The 20,751-nt window shown below is 39.8% G+C and overlaps 1 protein-coding gene across 2 annotated transcripts in view; it reads left to right on the top strand.

Annotated features, from left to right (window-relative positions):
- Positions 1 to 314: 314 nt before the first annotated feature.
- The window catches only part of SERPINF1 (serpin family F member 1), a 108,770-nt gene continuing 88,333 nt past the window's right edge, over positions 315 to 20,751 (top strand). Inside the window, exon 1 of one of the 2 annotated variants that reach the window (XM_089657737.1) lies at positions 315 to 471. The gene's annotated coding sequence lies outside the window, so the exon portion shown is untranslated. The remainder of the gene's footprint in view (positions 472 to 20,751) is intronic. The other variant, XM_089657747.1, reaches the window with a different exon arrangement.

Genomic DNA, 20,751 nt, shown 5'->3' with positions numbered 1-20,751 from the left:
ATCTAATACAACAGCCTGGGTTTTTGTTGACCATTAAAAGAGACACCAAAAACACAAAAGCAATTATAACAAAACAACAATATGTAAGAAAACGTGATTATAAATATTGATGGTAATGTTAATATTGTTGATCAGCAGAGATATAACCAGAGAAGGGACCTCTCTTGATATATGGACTGTTTATTGTCCTGTGTAGTATTGTGATGGAGTGTGACAGCAGATCTCACATCTGCAGGAGCTCCTAGGAATGCCACATCTCCAGGGTGAGTAATAAGAGGAATGACTCCCTCCCAGTCCAGCTGTGTGTGCTCAGAGCCGCCCTCAGCTCCACCTCATGTTCTCTCACATCTAAAGGACAGATAAAGAGGGGGCTTCCCTACATCCAGATCATCAGAGCCACCACCTGGGGGTGGGAGCCAGCCAAACCCCAACACTCAGCACCCGTGGGTGAAAGGATCCCTGTCTACTAAGGTATGAGTGCCATCCTCTCCTTGCAACTTCTCAGTCCTATAACTTTCCACTATGACAGGCTGGAGACAGGGGATGGAGACCAGCTGATCTGATATTGTAGAGATAGGCACTTCAGGGTTATCCCTACTATTAGGGTCATAGGCTTTTATCTGTAAGATATGCTTTCCAACAGGCTTTATTGAATAATGAGAATATTTGACAAATGATCGTCCTTTTTTTTGTTGGATGCTAGTCACATATTGAAAATAAAGAGGTTACTAAAGTTAGGAAAACTCTCATAAGGCAGAATATAACTTCAGAAGTGATGTATTGTATTGTAATGTATTCTTTCGTTTCTGAGCATGAGCTGTCTTGCTTACTTAGATTTTTCAGGTGAATACTGTACTGAATATATATGAAAATCATTTGTTCTGGTATCATACAAGAAAAGTTTTTATTCTTGTCTTTTCGGATGATTTTGCATGAACTGTCCAAATCGGCTTTTGAAAACTGTGTACTAACGATCAGACTATCAGATGATCACTTCGAAAGTGGTATTTTATGTCCGATTTTCTCCTTGTGTGTACTAAGTATCAGAGACAATGTGGTCATTTTGGTGGCTGCCATTTGCAGTGTATTGTGCACGCTGTACAATACACTGCAAACCAATGAACATCCTGGAAATCATTTCATTGGAAATCTGGAAAGAAAGTATGAATGGTTTCCTAAAGGAAGAGATTTCAGCGCCACCTTGGAAGATCTGTGACAGCTTTAATCAGTTTAGAACAAAAAAAACAGGCTCATGCTGGCCATACACTAACAGATTTCTTTCGTTCCACCTGTGGGCTGAAGGATAGAAATGGAATGTATTTTTCCATCCGCACAAATGGCATAGATGGATAAGTCCCCCTACCAGGTGATTGTATTCTGACAGCGCCAGATGTCAGATAACCTGAACTGCGCCTGCAGCTCACTGCAGCCAACAACTTTTAGCCCATCTCCTTTGACAAAAGCTGCTTGAGTAAATAAGTTTTGTTGAGTTGGTAGGGGCACCCACAATTATGGTGGCTATACAAGTCATGATCCGATTGTTCAATTCTTCACAGAGTTGGACAATATGATCAAATCTGTGATTTATTGAAAAGAAACATACTTTGTCATTAACTGATTTTGAGAAAAACTGATCAGTTTCATAGAAGTTGTTCTGATCGGTGTGGACTGAAAATCTGATTTTAGGAAAGAGGACAGATCGATATGATTGATAAATGTATGATACATCGGATGATTTTCTGCTGATCCTATTTTTCTCCTGGACCATAAATTAATTGATAATAAGATTGTATTTTAAATCATTCTGGAATTTCGGTTGCTTGTATGGCTAGCTTCACTGAATGATAAGATAAGAGACTTGTGTTGTCATTGTTTAAAAACATACATTTTATTTATTTATTACAGGTACTTATATAGCGCCGTCAATTTACGCAGCGCTTTACATGTATATATATATTGTACATTCACATCAGTCCTTAACCATCAAGGAGCGTACACTCTAAAGTCCCTAACTTGCATTCATACATACACATACTAGGGCCAATTTAGACAGGAGCCAATTAACCTACCAGCATGTCTTTGGAGTTCCCATTAGAAGTCCCTGAATGGTGCGATACATAATTAACTAATTTCCATAATAAAATCCCATGTACACATTATTAATAATAAACCTTTACTGGCAAAAAAAATTAAATAAATAAACCTGAGAAATGAGAGTCTATATATTGGGCCTTATCGTTCCATGGTGTATCATTTTTTCAGGTGTTTTAGAGGTGTTTTACAGGCGTATAACAGCCATTTTACAAGCAGTTTTGCACGTGTATTCAAGCTTCAGGAGTTTGTCTACTGAGTTGGCCAAGGGGAGGAGGGTGGTTCTATAGGAGGAGAGGAGTTCTTTAGGGGTAAAAACATGCACAATAAACATGCATATTATGCATTTATCAGATGCTCCCGTTGTAGTCGATGGGACTCAGGTACATTTTTTGCGCATAGGGTGATTGAACATACAAGTACGAACCTGAACAATTAGAAAGAATAGGATTCTGCATGTCCGGCATTGTCAGCTGCAGGGAAACAAGCAGAGAAACGCTCAGGTGTGACAAAGAACAGTGATAGCAGAAAAAAAGACCAAGCGGTCCATCGGGTCTGCATCATTTTAATTTTTTTAAATTTATTTATGATTATCTTTTTTCATTTTTTTTCTGAGTATACTGTAGCTCTATGTTTGTCCCAAGCCTGTTTGAATTTACTTACTGTTGACTGACTCACTACCTCTGCTGGAAGTCTATTCCAGGCATCAACTACTCTTTCCATACAATAACACTTTCTAAGATTAGTTTTGAACTTTCCTCCCGCTAGTTTGGTTCATCTCTTCGTCTTCTTAATCCTAGCTTGATCCCATATTGAAAATACTGCCCTCCTGAACCATAAATAATAATGATAAAGATGTGCACCTTTACAGAATTTCCCATATAATGAGAACATCATGCAGACTCAATTTTATTATGTAGGTCTTAATGTTGAGGTTTGATGACAGAACTACAAGTCCCAGCTTTCCACATTATTGAGGGTTTGTGATCTGCTCCCTGTGCCACGTTTCTTTTCCATCTCTCCCTCCCACATCCAAAGGAACATTTTGGCATAACTGCTGGATTGCTGTTCACCTTGGTTAGCTTGAGCTTTAACTGATCTGTTTTCAAGGTTTAAACTAAGGCAAGAATCCATTGTAAAATGACATCACTGGCATGTCAATGTGAGAACGGCAGGCACAGCATTGCCGTGTGAATAGCCCCTAGCTATTGTTAATAGTTTTTTTTCTTCTTTTTATGATTGGATCAGGTTAACTTTCTCTGTACATTGCATGTAGTAGTTTTAAATCCTTTGTATAGCAGCTGGAAAACTTTGAACAGTGATCTCCCAATGGCAGAATTTTCATCATTTTTACCTACCATACAATGAAAGCCTAATGCATCTCTGGTTGCCATGTGAAAACTTTTTTTGCCATTTAAGAACAGATGTTTGCATGCTGGGTTTATGGAATAAAAATCATTTATGGATGATTTTATAGCCTGGAACAGTCTGAGCACAACAGAATAAATGTCAGAATGTTATCAAAATACAGACTTGCATTTAAACTGTGCTGCACTGAAATGGCAGAATCCTGCGTATTGTACCAGTCAGGACTACAAAGAATCCTCTGTTCCAGAAATATGCTTTTCTTCATCCATGAAACAGGAAGGATTTTGGCCAGGTGTTACAGCGGGGAGCCTGGACCCCAGATGAAAAAGACACATACTGGAAACAGAACATCCTCTGTGTCTGTCTTACTATAGAATGTACAGCTGAGAATGGTTTTCAGCATCTTTGAAATGTATGTCAATTCTTAGGTTCCAATTTTATATGCGGAGGAGCCAGAGCTGGATGATCGACAATGCAGCCAAGGCTAGAGCCTTGGGCTCAGTGGATGTCAAGGGGGCTCAGGTACAACCTCCATGTTCCTGCTGTAAACCAGGGAATGGGCTGACTGGTCAAAGCTATGTTACAACCTATCACTTCATATGGGAGGATGTACTGTACTTATAGGTCATTGATGTTTGTTGTGACTGGCAATGCCAGTATAAATAATGCAGATTGGATGACTTTGGGATTGCTTATTGCAATCTTTAGCAAAGACAGTGGAGGGGGTGAGTGGTGGCTTAAAGGGTTACTAAACCCACAACCAGGGGCGGAATGATCATTTGGAAACTCGGGCACTGCCCGAGGGCCCTGGGTCAGTAAGGGGCCCCATGAGATGCCCCTGGTACCTTTTTCATAGGCTTTTTTGAGTTTGGGCAAGGACACAGGGGCCCCATGATCCCCTATTGCCCGGGGACTCATGAGTTGTCAGTCCGCCCCTGCCCACAACAGTTAAATCAGTCTGTATATGCAAAAAATCATGCTTGTTATACTGACTGTGGAACCTAAGGGGTTAATCCTCTGCATTGTGTAAAAAGGCTGTTTGATCCTTTCTTCTCTGCCCTTCCTTTTGTTCAAATTTCCCCATCCTATCTCCTGAACTTGTAGCCCTTCTGCACATGCTCAATTTAGTGTGTATTGCTAGAGAGGTTTTTTTTTCTTGGGAGAGTGCATGTGATCAGCACAGAGCCCACCCGCACTGTACAGACAGAGGCCAAGGGTTCTGCATCCTCCTAGAGCAGAACGAAAACTCCTCCTATAAGCTTTAACCAGTGCTTAGCTGAAATCACAAGACTGCTCTAACTGATGATGAGAAAAGGTATTTAGCAGTTTATATTTACTAAAATAATTGAACTTCCATGTTGTGTGTACTGTGGGAGACCAGATATAGTGAATGCAGGGTCCTGGGTTTAGTAACACTTTAAAACCACTGCTTAAGCCCCAGTTCACACTTGTGCGGTGCAGGAAACATTGCGATCTCTGTGTGTTCCCCATACCACACTGCAAACGCAACGTATTCTGCGATCAGCTGCGGGTGTCAATTCAAAGCTAAAGACACCTGAAAAGCAGGTTTCAGATGCAGTGCCTTTGCTTGAACTGGATTGCATGGTACAAAACGACCATGCGATCACATTCTAGTGCATTCCCGAAAATGCTGCAGGCAATTTTTGGTGTGCATGAGGTGTGATCTGAGCCATTCAAAATTAATGTGCTCAAATCACACTGCACATAATCGCATGTGATTTGCACAGGAATGTGGTGCGATTCCTATGCTATTCACATGCTCAGTGTGAACCTAGGCTTAAGGAGCATCTGGCATTTTTTTTTTGCCTCTAAATGCCCCTCCATATCAGCTTATGTTTCCATGAATACACAGACATTTAGAAGCATTTAGAGGTAGAAAAAAACTCCACTGCCAATGTGTCCACAAGAAGCAGCATTTAACTCATTTCAATGGCCAAAAAAATATTATTCTGGCCAGTGAAATGAATTAACGTCCAAGAGCTTGACGTGCCTACATTCTTGTAGATGCATTTGCCAGCATCAAGTGTTTTTTCTACTAAAACCCTGCTGCCAGGAGGAAAGGTGTGTAGGAGAGCTGCATAAAAGCCCTGTGTGAATGGGGCCCAAAAGTGGAACTAAACACACACAGTTTACAGTCAAGGAAGCTGTCATGTTAGCCTCTGTTTGATCTGCAGTTCCCTTTGTGCTGCACATGTGAGCAGTTATGGCACCAGCCATGGCTTGACTGTTCAGTTGAGAGCACAAGACACTATGGAGAAGGGGGGGGGGGGGATTATTTACTAAACCTGGAGAGTGCAAAATCTGATGCAAGTTTGCATAGAAACCAACCAGCTTCCAGGTTTTATTGCCAAAGCTTAATTGGACAAGCTGACGTTCGAAGCTGATTGGCTACCATGCACAGCTGCACCAGATTCTGAGTGCTCCAGTTTTAGTAAATCTCCACCTGTAACATTTATTGTTTCTGACATGCCTTTAATGTAACAGTTTGGGGAAGCAGTTAAATGAATTGGTTTAGTTTGGCTTTAAGCTGGCCATACACCAATAGAATTTTGTTTGAATATTCAAACATTCATATGGAAAAGTCGGGGCATTTGATCTTGCCATCATTGAGGCAACAAGTTCAAAAACCCTTCAAATTTCATCCAGAATGGAATCCAAGATGTGGTAAACTGGTTTCTTGTGTGCCTACATGTGCACTACGATATGTTTGATTTTTCCTGGAAAAAAACACATTCACATTATAGTGTTTGAAAAAAAAAATCCATCATTCTCCTCTAAATAACCTTGTCACTATGGTTGACACTGAGCCTCAGTTTGATCCCACCAACCAAAAAAAAATCTCATCAGAAAATCTGATGAATATGCAAAAAAAATTTAACATTTTGAACAAAATTGTACTGGTGAGCAACCAGCTTTAATCTCTCTGTGAGTGAAGCCCTGGCTGGGGGCTCATTTGGAAGGTTTCTGTGCACCCTTTTCATCAAGATCATTAATCTGACTTTAAACTGAACCTGCTCTTTGCCCATGCTGGGCAAAATAATAGAGCAGCATGGGAGTAAAGGGCAAGTCAGCTGGGGAGGGGGTGGGGGAACAGAAAAACATGTCCCTGTATGTGCATTATGCCTTTTGTAGGACCTTTCTGGAGCTCATATATCATTCTGGGTTTTTTTTAATTCCCAGATGTAGTTTTGCCAGACAAAGTTTAGCAGGGTGTTAAAGTGGATGCTGGGTTTCAGTACTCCCTACACACAGTATGTGTTGTAGCCATTTCAAGTTTGGTCAATGGTAAAGATGTTGTTACCTACCTGTGCCCACCAAGGCATTCTTGTCTATATCCTACTTGTGATCTCCTGTGTTAAAATATTTTCTAATATGGACACTTACCGTATGTTACATTACTTTGCTTTGTCTGAGCAGACAGTATAGCTGGAGTGTTAGGGATACTTGATGCTTGTAAAGTCCCAAATCTGACACACTGCATACTCAGAAAATAATGTTGAAGCTGAATTTATTCAACTTTGTAGTCAATACATTATTAAGCATATTTTTACAATGCGTCAATGTGTAGCCTCATTGCAGTCCCTGAACAGCATGACTGGAGAGTGAGAGAGAGAACTGAGAGTAACTGTGCTGCTTCTCTTTTCACTGTCCAGTCACAGGCTGGGGTGGATCCAGGATGACCTGGCTCAGAGGGAGTAGGTGAATGATGCTGGCCATAACTCACAGAGGACATGTAGGGGTAGAAAAAAGTACTGTGAAGGAACTTGATTGAACCTGGATATTGCAGCCAGCGAAAGCTTGTTTTGATATTTTATCTTTTAGGAGCTATCCATTTTAATGTTGTTATTTTTGGTTGGAGTTCTGGAGACCATTTGACAAAATATCAGATTTAGGGTGACCCTGACCCTCTAACTCTCACCTAAACAGCACTGCTCATACTCCAGTCCTGATCCAGGTTCTTTTAAAAAATGGTATAGCTTGTATTGGGTATGCTGTAGTGATGTTGATTTCTGCCTGCATACTTGTACCCCAGTTTAGCTGACCACTTGTGGAAATCTTCAGGCAATTTTAAGCATTTTTAGCCAGCCCTTGCTTACAATGGTAACTAAAAGAGTGGATTAAACCTACCACCAACAGTTTCTTTCAACACAGTGAAGTGACCTATAGGCTGACTGGTAGACTAGCTTGAGCCATTTTATTGTATTTGCTTTTAAAACTGGTTGAAAATTGCTATGACTGCTTAGTATTATTGATGACGGAATTAAGAGAATTGCCAATTCATCACTTTCTGATTGTTCTAAATATTTCCATGTAATTCATATAGAATAATACAATTCAGGAATCTAGGCAATCATTATTCCATATTTTGAACAACTCACAGCATTTTTCAAGACAAGCTTTCAAAGTTCTACCTCCTTCTTTGTGGTGCAAACAGCACCTGATCAGTAACATCTTGGACCATGAGGAAAGTTGTAGACCTCAGAAAGCTTGCTTGAAAATTGACTTGTTAATGCCATTAAAAAAGTAACATAAAGTACTTATGGTGATGAGGACTGGACAGATCTTCATGGAAATTTTCATGAAGATTGAAAAATTTGTAAATCAGTGATTTGCCTGTTTTTTTTAAATGTCTACTTGTTCATCATCATTATTATTATTATTATTATTATTATACAGGGTTTATATAGCGGCAACAGTTTGCTCAGCACTTTACAATATAAGGGAGACAATACAGCAACAATACAGTTCAATACAAAAGGGATAGGAGGGCCCTGCTCCTCGGAACTTACAATCTAGGATATGAGATCTTTACCCTGCTGTAAGTAAAATAAATGTTGTCACAATACTCGTAAGTCAGTATTATCGTTGGACTATTCAAAATGTGAATTTTCTGGTCAAATGGCAGTGAAAAGTTAAGACGTCACCGGCATCTTGTGCAAACCTCCAGAAAAAGAACAAGTGGAGATCCCAGCCACAAATCAGCATAGGCAGTAGAAGTCACATCTATAAAGAAGGGTCCTAGGGCAGCACAGCTTATGATTATTTTAATTTTTCAGAAATATATGGAAATCTGTGGTCATATGGACTTAGTGTTAAAGTAGGCAGCACAGTAAACATAGTCTATGAGGGCAGATTGTTCAGATCTCCTTACCTCCCCCCTATTTGTCCACATGCCTATACACTGAATGGTAAATACGTCTAACTTATTATTATTATCATACTGTCCATAATCATTATGGCAGATTAAAAAAATGTTTACACGTTATTTTTTGTATTTGTTTTCCTGCGAGTAACAATCTTGAACCACTTCATACAGCGCTGGACAAGATTAATTATTTTTCATCGCCTGATCTCATTAAGGGCTTTAGGGTAAACTGCAGGGTGATTTTTCATTGTAATTAGGAAACAATCCTAGTCTAAATTTAGCATCTTTAAAAATGACAAAGGTGACATATCCAGTGAGTTTGTGATGAATGCCAATGCATATATCTACATTTAGCCAGATGTGTACACATATATATAATATATACATGTACCTAGTGTAGGTGTTCATTTATTTTATAAGTCAACATCTCTACAATCATGGCTGAACTGAAGGTTACTATAGTTTTTGCTTTCAAAATGTAAAATACCTATTATAAAAGCAAAAAGTCTAATGAATGATGTGTTAGCAAGAATGCCAGTGTCTATGCATTTATATAATTGGTTGACATCTGTCTGTACCTACTGTAGCATGCAAGAAAATGGTTGTATTATATGTATCGTTTTTAGGCCATGTGTCGAATATCCATCCAGAGATAATGCTGAACACCAGGCAAACAACTAAATATACAAAATGAAATACTTATACTTATGTACCTCCTCCTATCAGCATGCTCCTGCAACACATCTGATTGGCTGATTGTGTTGCTGTTTCCTCTCCAAGTATGAGTTCTGATGTATGAGGACTGCAATGAGCTGATATAAAATTGCTTGCATTTATGAAACTGCATTGGAACATGTATTAATGAATATAACGCTGCATTATTTTTGTCTTTTATATTTGCTTGGAGTTTAGCTTCAGGGTTACCATAGAGGGACATCACAGTAGCACTGTTATGAGTAAAGTTAGACAGTGTTAAAAAAGAAGTATGGCCAAAGCTTTTTTGACTGTACTTCTCTTCTGGGTCACAGAAGTGAACTTACTTTTTCCCTCCCGTGTCCTGTAAAGTTACAGAGCTGCTTCAGGCTGTAGAATTATCCCAACCATATTGTCGGGATCCACCAGGCTGACTGAGAGCCAAAGCCAGCTGTGCCTGCCCCTATCCAGCCCAGCCCTCCAGTGAGCGCTGGAGGGGCAGAGCAGAGAGCTGGTGACTGACAGTTACCACTCTCTGCTTACAGCTGAGCAAGAACTGAGCAATCAGTGGTCATCTGATCGCTCAGTTCTCGGGCTCAGAGCCAATGTGGGACAGCTGCAGCTGTGCTGCAGCATAGAGGTAAGAAAAACTGATCTTTGTAAAGAAAAATATGCCAAACCAGATATCTGGGTAAGGAAGATGGAGCGGGTTCAGGTGTTAAAAATGGGTTTTGAGTTGGATAAGGGGCCACTTGCTCCTGTTGAATGCAGGCCTGCAGAATCAGACCCTCACAATACTATTGTAAATCCCATGAGTTTTAATATTTTAGTTCCATTTATCAATATTTTGGATTTTGCAAATGTTGCAGTTTCTGTACCTCTTTTGCCTACTTACTATGTAGGGTGGTCTAAATGAATAAGGTATATTATACAAAACAGATTTCTATTAATAGAGCGAACTTTCAGATTTTAGCACAGTTGTAGGTTACTGGAACGCATTACAAGCCAATTAATTGATTTTCTTGTTTCCTGAAATTGCTTTTTAAGTTGTGTACGTGACGCCAGGGTTGGGTCCTGAACAGCCGGTATATTCCCCAACTATTTGGCTTGTAGTCAATTTAAAGGGGACGATTGGAAGGTATGTTGAGTACACAGGGGTTCTCACCCATGCAGGGTGAAGAGTTCCAGGTTAGAACAGCTAGAGAGGAGAGGACTGGCTTTCAGTATTCTCTGGATTATTTGCTCTTTATTAGGGACCTAGAATTTCGGAGGTTCAAAGAGTTTTGAGTGGGAAGAACCTCCATACCCTGATGAAAGGGATGTTGGCCCTAAAAGGGTTCACCAGTCTGTGTGTGAGTCCATAAAAGGAAGAAGAAGAATCAGTCGGCATTTGCCATTGAGAGAGTGAGCTGGACATGTCTGAGGCTAGGTTCACATCTGTGTGGGTGGTGCCGCTGCAGGACCTGCACAAGTACCGGCAGCCAAAACCACCCATACTGAGAAATGTGGGACCCCCGGGCAGGAGTCATTAATCCTAATTGCACGCTACCCACACTGGAAATCCCACCTGTACTGGGAATCTTGGTTGCTGTGCAGGCTGCGATATAAAAAATAGTGCAGGGACTTCTTTTCTGTGTGTCTCGGGGCATGAAAGCCCATTCAAATGAATAGGCTCTCATGCCAGTGCGAATTGCGGCCTGCATGGCCACACATGTGTAAACCTAGCATAAGTGAACGGGGTGAGCTAAGCTTGGGACTGAGCCAAGGTCGCTGACTGTGAGAGTCTCCTCTTTGGGACCCCTAGAGCAGGCAGGAAAACCCAAAACCCCATTGTGGAACCAGTATGGTGGCGTTGCGCCATTATCTTGTTTTGAGTCATTGAACCAGAGAGGGCCTGTGTTGTGTTCTTTTGCCAAAACTGTTTTGTTTTTTAACTGTTCGCATTTTCAAATAAAGACTACTTGCTTTTACAAGTGGCTTGCTGCTGCTGTTGGGCCCCCATACAACAGTAGCCATTTACTCAGATTTTACTGTCATCAAGTTTGTATACTGATTGGTTTGTACTCATATTGATTGTTGCACAAGTGTAATTTTTTAGTGAGGATTAAGTTTCTACTTTAATGGACATCTGCTGAAGTGCTTTACTGCTCTAGCAGCTGTCCATTGCCGGCTGTGCTAGGGGGCAGTGTGGAGCGTGATTCAGCTCCCTTCTTTTTTTTTGCTTGTCAAAACTTTATTTGACGTGTACAAAATACCTGCTTCATTCATGGCGCTGTGATAAAATGTAGCATGTCTGCATTTAATTGCACCACACTGCAGTGCAGTCCCAAGTTGTTCTTGCACAGCACAGCCATCCAAAGCAGTGTGCTTGCAGTGAAGCACACTGGCATGGCCCCTATGTAAAACGCTCCCAGCACACAGTTAACCCTTTGATCGTTCCCATGTTAACCCCTTCCAGCCCAGTTCCTTTAGTACGGTGTCAGTGCTTTTCTTTAGCACTGATCACTGTATTGGTGCCAATGGGGATGTCAGTGACGCCAAGTCAGTTATCCCAGGGTCAGAATGCCTGCCGCAGTCCCACTATAAGTCGCTGATCACCCCCATTACTAGTAAAACTGTAAAAAAATTAAACAAATTCCAGTATCTATACCGCCATTTGTAAAAGCCAAAACTTTCACGTAAACCAATTAATTTACACATATTGGGATTTTTTTAAGCAAAGGCATGCAACAGAATACATTTTGGCCTAAATTTAGGACAAAATCTGATTTTTACAATTTTACTGGACATGTTTAATAGCAAAAAGTCAAAAATACTATTTTTTTCTCAAAATTGTTGGTCTTTTTTTTTTTAGCAAAAAAAAAAAATGCACAGGCTATCAAATACCCCTGAAACAAAGCTCAATGCATGTGGATAAAAGGATATAAATTTCATTTGGGTGCAGCGCTGCATGACCGTGCAATTGTCAGTTAAAGTAATGCAGCTCCGTAACGCAATAAATGGCCTGGTCAGGAAGGGGGGTAAATCCTCAGGAGGGCAAGTGGTTAAAGATAAATATAGCACGTCATCCATCCAAATGTTTTTAATGTCTACCCAATACTCCTATTTTGTCTTCAAATTATACTACCAAACTGTAAATTGTCATTTCTAGGTTGCCTTACTGGCAAAATGTTGCAGTCACTCTCTTTGCTACCTGCATTCTCAATATAAAAATAAACATAAAAAATTTTTTTTATAGCACTTGTTTGGGAGGAAAGGAGGTGGGGGGGGGGGGGGGGGGGCAAGAATCGCTTTAGAAATTGCTGCCTAAACCAGAACTACTATGGTAAAGAAATAAAGAACAGTCAAAAGATAAATGGATTCTCCATTTCCATACCTAATGATATAAAATCTATATAAATACAACAATTCTTCCACATCTTAGAGTATAAAGATGGCTACTAGATCGTTGGTTTGCAAATTACTGCATGTATCGCTGCGATTTATAATAAAATCTATTATTTGGAACAAATCTACTGTTTCAGCCCAAAAAAAATGCAAAACCTATAAAAATGTAATATCATGTTCAGCAAGAATAAAATCACATACATGTGTGGATGCCACGTAGAAATGCTAAATATACATTTTATAGTAGTGGGGATCAGAGCAGAAGACTCTACTGAAAACCTGTTCAATAGAGACAACTGGATATAACCATGATCTGTCGGCCTGCAGGGTCAGCTCTCCTGCTTGTTAGCAATGCCAGCTACTGTATCTGTAGTCCTTCCATCCAGCTCTCCAATGCAACCTGATCTGGTCTAGACCAGCCAAGCCCCGCACCAGCATCCAGCACATACCCTCTCTCCCACACAGTCTCTCTCCTCCCTCCCAGAAGTTCCCAGGCTTTTTTTTTAAAAGACTAAATAAAATAAATAAATAACCGTATTTCCGGTTTTCGGCAAACACGATTTCCTATTACACCCATAGGATATGGGGAAACTGCTTGTACACTTCTAAGAACATGTGAGTTTTCTATCTGCTTTTTTCTTTATAATAAAACTACATATTGCGCTATGGAGATCTCTCTTTGTGCTTAAATCTTCCATGGTCCATGGACATATGGCTGAGGCATCGTATATATTGAGATTTTGAATCGTGGGGCAAGTTATATCCTGATGTCGGTTTTTGGAACATCATTTAAATAAATGATTTGTGACCTCTAGGGGTCGAATGTTGGAGGTGAGGAGGCACTCTGGATATTTAGGATTGATTCACTGGAGTGACACTATTTGAATGAAAAAGCACTTCTATATATATATATATTTTCTTCACAGAAGAGTGATAGCATGTTTTTTGCACATGATTATATTATATGTATATTGATTGTTATTTAAACACTTCGCACTTTTTATGAGTATTCACTGTGATTTTAAAACCTTTTTTATATTTATTAAGACACTATTTATGTACCCAAGCACCTGGTCACTTTTTATTTTGTTGTGTGTGCACATGTATAACCAGTTTTAGCCATTTGGGGGCAGACTGGTCTTATATGAATTTTTTATATAATTTTAGCACATATATTATTTAAGTATTAGTCACTTTTACATTTGTGTATAAAATTTTGGTTTTTTTAGCATTATTATAGCAGAGCGCTTCATCCAATATCTTGATATTTTTTTTTAAAAGGCTCCTGCCCATTTCACCATCTCCTCTGGGAAATGTAGTCTGTTTGTAATATGTCCATACACAACAGTCCTGCCTTCAGCATACAAGTTCAACAATACCTGGCTAAACGCAAGTCTGTGATTGCTAAACTGTTGAACACCGCCATCTTGTGGTTAATCAACATACTGCAAACAGTAACGGTGCAGTGTGTTACATTTTCATGATCAGTTCAGAAATGTTTTTGCCACTGCAGTGACTTCCCATAAACGTGAATAGGTTGTACCCTTACCTTACTGGAGTAGTGGTCCATTCAAGACTATGAGAAGTTACTATGCAGGTGTGGACAATGCTGAAAATGTTTCTAAACCTGAAGAGGGTATCACCATCAGAAAGAGGTAGGTAAGCACCTGGGTGGGGGGGTTTAAATTTAAAAATGGTTAGAGAAAAAGCTTGGCAAGATTTAAAGTGACACTAAACTATATCCTTATTTTTCAAAAGTAATCCATACATACACTACTGAATGGCCCTTTAATCTATTTTTCAATAATTCCTTTCTGAGTGTGTGTTTCTGCATCCTTATGACATCCTCTGTGAGCTCCCAAACCTCTTCTTTTTCCGCCTCACTTCCGTTTGGAACAATCAGTGCACGTTAGTTGCGGGACCATGTCACTGCTGTTATGCACAGGGGTCTTCCCATTATCCATAGTGCCTGGTCCCTCTTGAGGGTTTGAAAGAGAGGGTGGCTATGCTCTTCCATTCAAATGGAATCATAAAGGATCAATGTAGCCACCCTCTAATAGGAAGTTGGATTGCAGCAGCAAATAAAAAAGATTTGGGGGTGTTTGGAAAAGGCTGTGAGCTACTGAAGGTATTTTTTGAGCCAAGAAGATATTTTAAACCAGAGCTTAGTGTTACTTTAGTTCTAAATTGAACCTGTCCTTTAAGCATCAAGAGCCTTAGGTCCATAACCGTTTCATTCACAGCCTGAAAAAACAACTGCAAGCATCTGTGTTTAAAACAAAGAAATTCCACCAATGCATCAATGGAGCCAAAATAAAGGTGCAGTTTAAACACTACAGGCTATTCCCGCAGGACCCATTGGCCAGCTTCCTACAAAACTAAAAAGAATGTTGTTGCATCTACAGAATTATGACTTGATTGACACATATTCCCTCGGAAATATGACCACCGCAGACACATCTGTAGAGCAGTTGGCAGTCTGGAAATTCTGGATGAGAAAGTCGATTACTCTGTCTAGTCTTTGAGATCATTTCATCCCAGACTAGTACAAACCTTATATAAAGAAACACAGAAGGATAACATTTTTAAAACAGTAAAGTTGCTGCATGAGACTGAATTGTCTACTGGAAAAAATAAGTGCTTAGAAACTTAGAAAGATCTGGTTGGTGCATCATTCACTCTGAATTAGCGATGCCTTCTGATATCAAGGTACTAAACTGTAATTGTAGATCTGAAATGATAACCTTCATACAGCTCACCGGGGTGTTGGGCACATCAAAGCAATGGATATTGCTGGTTTGGTCATCAAGTGTAGGAAAACTGCAAAGTATTTCAGTAACAAGTACAAATGTAAAGTTATGCTTTTGGGGGGCTAAGAATATGCATGCATCATACATACTAGGGGGAGTACAATTGGGGGAATCAATGGTGGAGAAGGATCTGGGAGTTCTGGTAGATCACAAGAATAATAATAGCATGCAATGCCAAGCTGCGGTTTCTAAAGCGAGCAAAATCCTCTCTTGCATTAAAAGAGGTATGGACTCCAGAGAGAGATATATCATATTACTCCTGTACAAATCATTAGTAAGACCTCATCTGGAATATGCAGTTCAGTTTTGGGCACAAATTCACAAAAAGAACATTGGGGAACTGGAGAAAGTGCAGAGAAGAGCAACCAAACTGATAAGAGGCATGGAGGAGATCAGCTATGAGGAAAGATTGGAGGAACTGAATTTATTCTCTCTTGAGAAGAGGAGATTAAAGGGGGATATGATCAACATGTATAAATACATCAGTGGTTCATATAGTGAACTCGGTGTAAAGCTATTCACCCTGAGGTCATCACAGAGGACAAGGGGGCACTCTTTACATCTGCAGGAAAAGAAATGTAATCTCCAAACACAGAAAGGTTTCTTCACAGTGAGAGCTGTGAAAATGTGGAATAGACTCCCTCAAGAGTTGGTTCTGGCCAGCTCAGTGGATTGCTTTCAAAAAGCCCTGGATTCTTTCTTGGATACACAGAATATAACTGGATACCAGGGGCGGACTGACCATTTGGAAACTCGGGCACTGCTCGAGGGCCCAGGGTCAGTAGGGGGCCCCATGAGATGCCCCTGGTACCTTTTTCATAGACTTTTTTGAGTTTGGGAAAGGACACAGGGGCCCCATGATCCCCTATTGCCCGGGGGCCCCATGAGTTGTTAGTCCGCCCCTGCTGGATACTAACATTTATAGGTAAAGTTGATCCAGGGAATATCTGATTGTCTCTCAGGGGATCAGGAAGGAACGTTTCCTCCTGCAGGAGCAAATTTGCTGTTTTTTTGGGGGTTTTTTACTTCCACTGGATCAAATGTGGGTATAGGATTATAACTTTTTTTTTTTTAATGGTTGAACTGGATGGACTTTTGTCTTTTTTCAGCCAGACTAACTATGTAAGACAAAACATGACATATCTACACTGCTGTATGTACTGCTGTAAGTTTGGATTTTTTATTTTATATTTTAAGACGATATGCATTATTGAAAACTTGGTTATTTTTTAAATGTCTTAAAATACCCAAAACATCTTAAAAAGTCATTGCAAAACTCATGTTGGTGTCTGAAAGGCATTGTATTCCAGGGGTAGATACCATACCTGCAAAGTCTGTGCTGAGATGCTACAAAAAGAAAACCTGCAAGGACAGGCAGTTTCTGTATGAATGGACCTTGCACCATCTGCCTTTTGTGCTGAAGTATATTGTGTTTTTGCACTGAGGACTTTATTGGGAGGGTTGGTGGTCACTTGAATTTTTTTTTCAATCTTTATTTTCTCACTGAAAATTTTATTGATGTTATTTAAGGTTTGTGCCAGTCTGGGACTAAATTATTTCAAAGACTAGACAGAGTAATCAACGTTCTTATGCAGAATTTCCAGTCATTTGTTCTACAGATGTGTCTGCAGTGGTCATGTTTTTCCCAGTGTTCTCTTACAATGTCCATTTTCCACAATCTGGCCTTCCATATGATTATGAACCATGCCATTCTTCTTTCTGTCCTATCAAACACTTATCTGAGTATGGAAGCTATAGTAAGCTCTTTATTACTCCTTTTACATGTCAAAGATCTTTAGGAATCACTAGGAATCACAAGTCTTAGTCGAATGTAGTGACATTAACTTGATTGGCTAGAACAATTGAGGTCAGCCAATAGAACAAATGCATAATTGCAACCAATGGGGAATGAAAGACACTAAAGGGAAAGGAGGCAATTTAGATTTTTACACTGAGTTTTACAGCTGCTATCTAGGGATAGCTAGAGCCATGACATGGGAAAGGGAGCTGCAAAGAGTTCACAACAACCTCTATGAATGGTGCTATTAGATGGTATAGCAAGAAGAATGGAATAAGTCACTTAGTGCAGAAACTGAGCATTCCTGTAATTTTTAGTAAAAGGTTGTTACCAAGAACACAAAAGTGTGCATTATCAAATAGGCCAAAATGCAGAAAGGTTTCCAGCCCAGTCATGTGAAAGGGTGCCTTATTACATCACTCCCATTGTGAGTTCACCAACCTCTGCCAATACAAGGAATCAGTTATCTTTATGAACACATTTTGCTTTAATGGCAGGGGAAAAAAAAGTATGCTGCTTTTTACAGTGTTTTATTTTTACCCAGAGCTCCTTCTTTTTTTAAATAAGTATGAAGCCAGGTTCCATTTAAAGATTAAAGTAGAAACCTTTAAGTGGAACTATGACCAGAATTCATATAGCAAAAAATGGGACATAGGATGGTTACTGGCATATGTCTGTAATTTGTATTTGGATACACTGCAAAAAAGTGAAGTACTCAGATCTTAGACTAACACCTCTACTAAGACTTGAATGTTAAGCCAGTCATATATGGATTGACTGGACTTTGATCCATGTATGGGCCCCCGGGTTGTACACAAGTTGATCTATCAATCAACTTGTGTACAAATGGCCTGTTGTGTTTTTCCCAACACTGAACATTGTATTCTGCTGGAGGGGAAGGCTCCCCGCTGGCAGAACACAATAGTGCTGCAGGAGTGATTCCCACATTCACTTCGAATGTGTGGATGGATGAATCAGCACTTTTTTTTTCTTTTTTGATTAAATGAAAAAAAAGTATAATGTATGGCCTGCCTTAGTCTCTGGGAAGTCAAGAAAACCATAGCCATATTAGACTAGGACTAAAAACTTATCACTGTAAAAGAAATCTATACTGACAGAAGTACAGGGGATGTCCTCACTTACCTTCTTCTAAGAATGCTAGTTCCCTACCTTTCCCTGGATTCAATGCATTCCAGTTACTGACTCCAAAAAACCATGCATTGTAATAAGTTTGAGTGAAATACAAACTGCTGATCTACACAATTGTTCCAAGTCAGTGAGTCAGAAAGCATTTTAGGGTGAGTTCAACTTATGTGATCCCCATGTTCCAATGCCCTCTCAAGCTTGTATAATGTCCGGCGCCTTAAAACTTCACCAAACAGCAATGAAGATTGTATAACATCATGTTGCTCACAATAGCGAGCGCTAATTGGTCAGCACTGGACACATGACCATGCTAGCCAATAAGAATCTCTTCCTTATTTCAGTACACTGCCCCAGAAGAAAGAAAACTGAAAGGGAATCGCATTGGTCATTGTGGTCATGCGGCCAGTACTGACCAATGAGCGTTCACCATCACTCGCATATTATATACAGTATAATAATATTATACTATTACGCAGCCTCTGGCACTGTGTAGTGATGTTTTGAAGCGCTGGGCCTTTAAACAGACTGGAGAGGGTGGTGGAAGATGGAAATCACATAAATGTTTTTAAAAGTTAGCTGTATATTTCTTGCTATTACCAAAAGTTACCACCTAAGAACAACCAAAAATAAATGTTCCTGCTCCTGATGAGCACAGCAATACCACATATGCATATGTTATTTGTTGTTTGCAGTAGGGCCCAGCATTTTGCTTTATTTTTATCCTACCTAAAACACACTGATACTAATTTTAAAAAAAAATGTTTTTTCAATTCCTACCTGAAATATAGTGACCTTGACCTTTGACTCTGGCCTAGAACAAACCTTGATATAGCTTTTTTTTCTTTTTTTATACACACACATTTTTGTTTGTTTGCAATTGTCTCCTCTAGCATGGAGAGAAAGATACAATGTATCAAAGAAGACACGGGCAGACTGAACAGTGATTGGTCACTGTGATAACCAATCAGAGGCTATGACAGCGATCAGGTGATCAGGAACTGGTCCTGATAGTTAATATAAGATCTAGGGCTCTTGGCCGCATATACGAGTACAGGTGGCAGCAAGGGGTCAAACGTACTTATTTTACATGTTTATGTTCTTTTAACAGAGTTTATTTGTATAGGCTTACTTGGACCAAAATGTGTATGCTGTTTGTGAGACAAGACTAGTGGGAAAATAATGAATTGTGTTTGGAGATGCTGCTACTTTGTTCCGGGATTGATGAACAATGTTAACCAGTATTTACAACTGGACTGATTTTAAAGCTCAACTGTGCCTGAATGCATAACAAAACATGCACGAATGCGCATAAACCCATGATTTGTGCATTTCTATTTGAAAAAAGCTTAAAAATGCACCGATCTGCCAAATTCTAGCTACAAAAGTAGCTTCAAAACTTTTTTGAGCTTTTGAGTGGAGATGTGGGCTATCATCATAGAGATGCATTGATTTGTTTTTCCTCCCGGAGCGTGTTGAGAGCTTCAAGCTACAAAATGCTAAGGTGTGAATGGGGCCTCATTCTGCTTTCTAAAGAAAACAAACTGAAAAAAAACTTTGAACACCTTTTATGTTTGATTCTTCTGGATTGTATATAGTAGATTTAAACTAAAAGTCCAGTTAGGTTTGAACATGACCAAGCAGGGGTACACATAAGTGTACTTCTTCTGACTTCAAACAGATTTGATGTGCAGATCTGCTCTGGAGTGTGACAATGGCACATCTCAGCTTGGTGAATTCTTGTTAAAACTAAAGCTGGCCATGCATGTTACAACGTGGTGAAACAATCTTGTTCACATTTACCAACAACTATAGTACAATAGTCCAAGGAAGACCTTGCACTACATGGTTATTGGTAATTCTAAAGGAGATTGTACTAACAATGTGACATTTGTGGCCAGCTTTAGAGTGGCACATGGTGGCAGCTCATGGGGGACCCTGACATAATTAGTTATACCACTGAAACTGAAGTTAAGTGACTGGCCTCAGGTGATACACATAGATTAAACAAATCCTACTACATAAGCCATACATGTTTATCTGCAGTCTTCTGTTATCTACATCCGTTCATAGTCCAGAATTTATAAAAACTTGTCTGAGCTTTCAGAAAACAGGGGAGGGAGAGTTGAAGTTACATACTGCAGAGCTCAGTGAGGAGATCTCTGAAAGCTGGTTGGAGGGAAGGGACACACCCCCTTCAAACAGCACACAGAAACAGAGCAGAGGCTGCCAATCACAGGCTGTCTCTGTTGGAGATCCCTTCACTGCCACCTCTTTTCTCTTGGTATCAGGAA

This window comes from Staurois parvus, unplaced genomic scaffold (assembly GCF_062004578.1).
Source record: "Staurois parvus isolate SC_StPar_1 unplaced genomic scaffold, SC_StPar_1.0 ptg000029l, whole genome shotgun sequence".
NCBI classification, from domain to species: domain Eukaryota; kingdom Metazoa; phylum Chordata; class Amphibia; order Anura; family Ranidae; genus Staurois; species Staurois parvus.
Note: the sequence above shows the minus strand (reverse complement) of the source record. Positions and strands in the feature narration are given on the sequence as shown.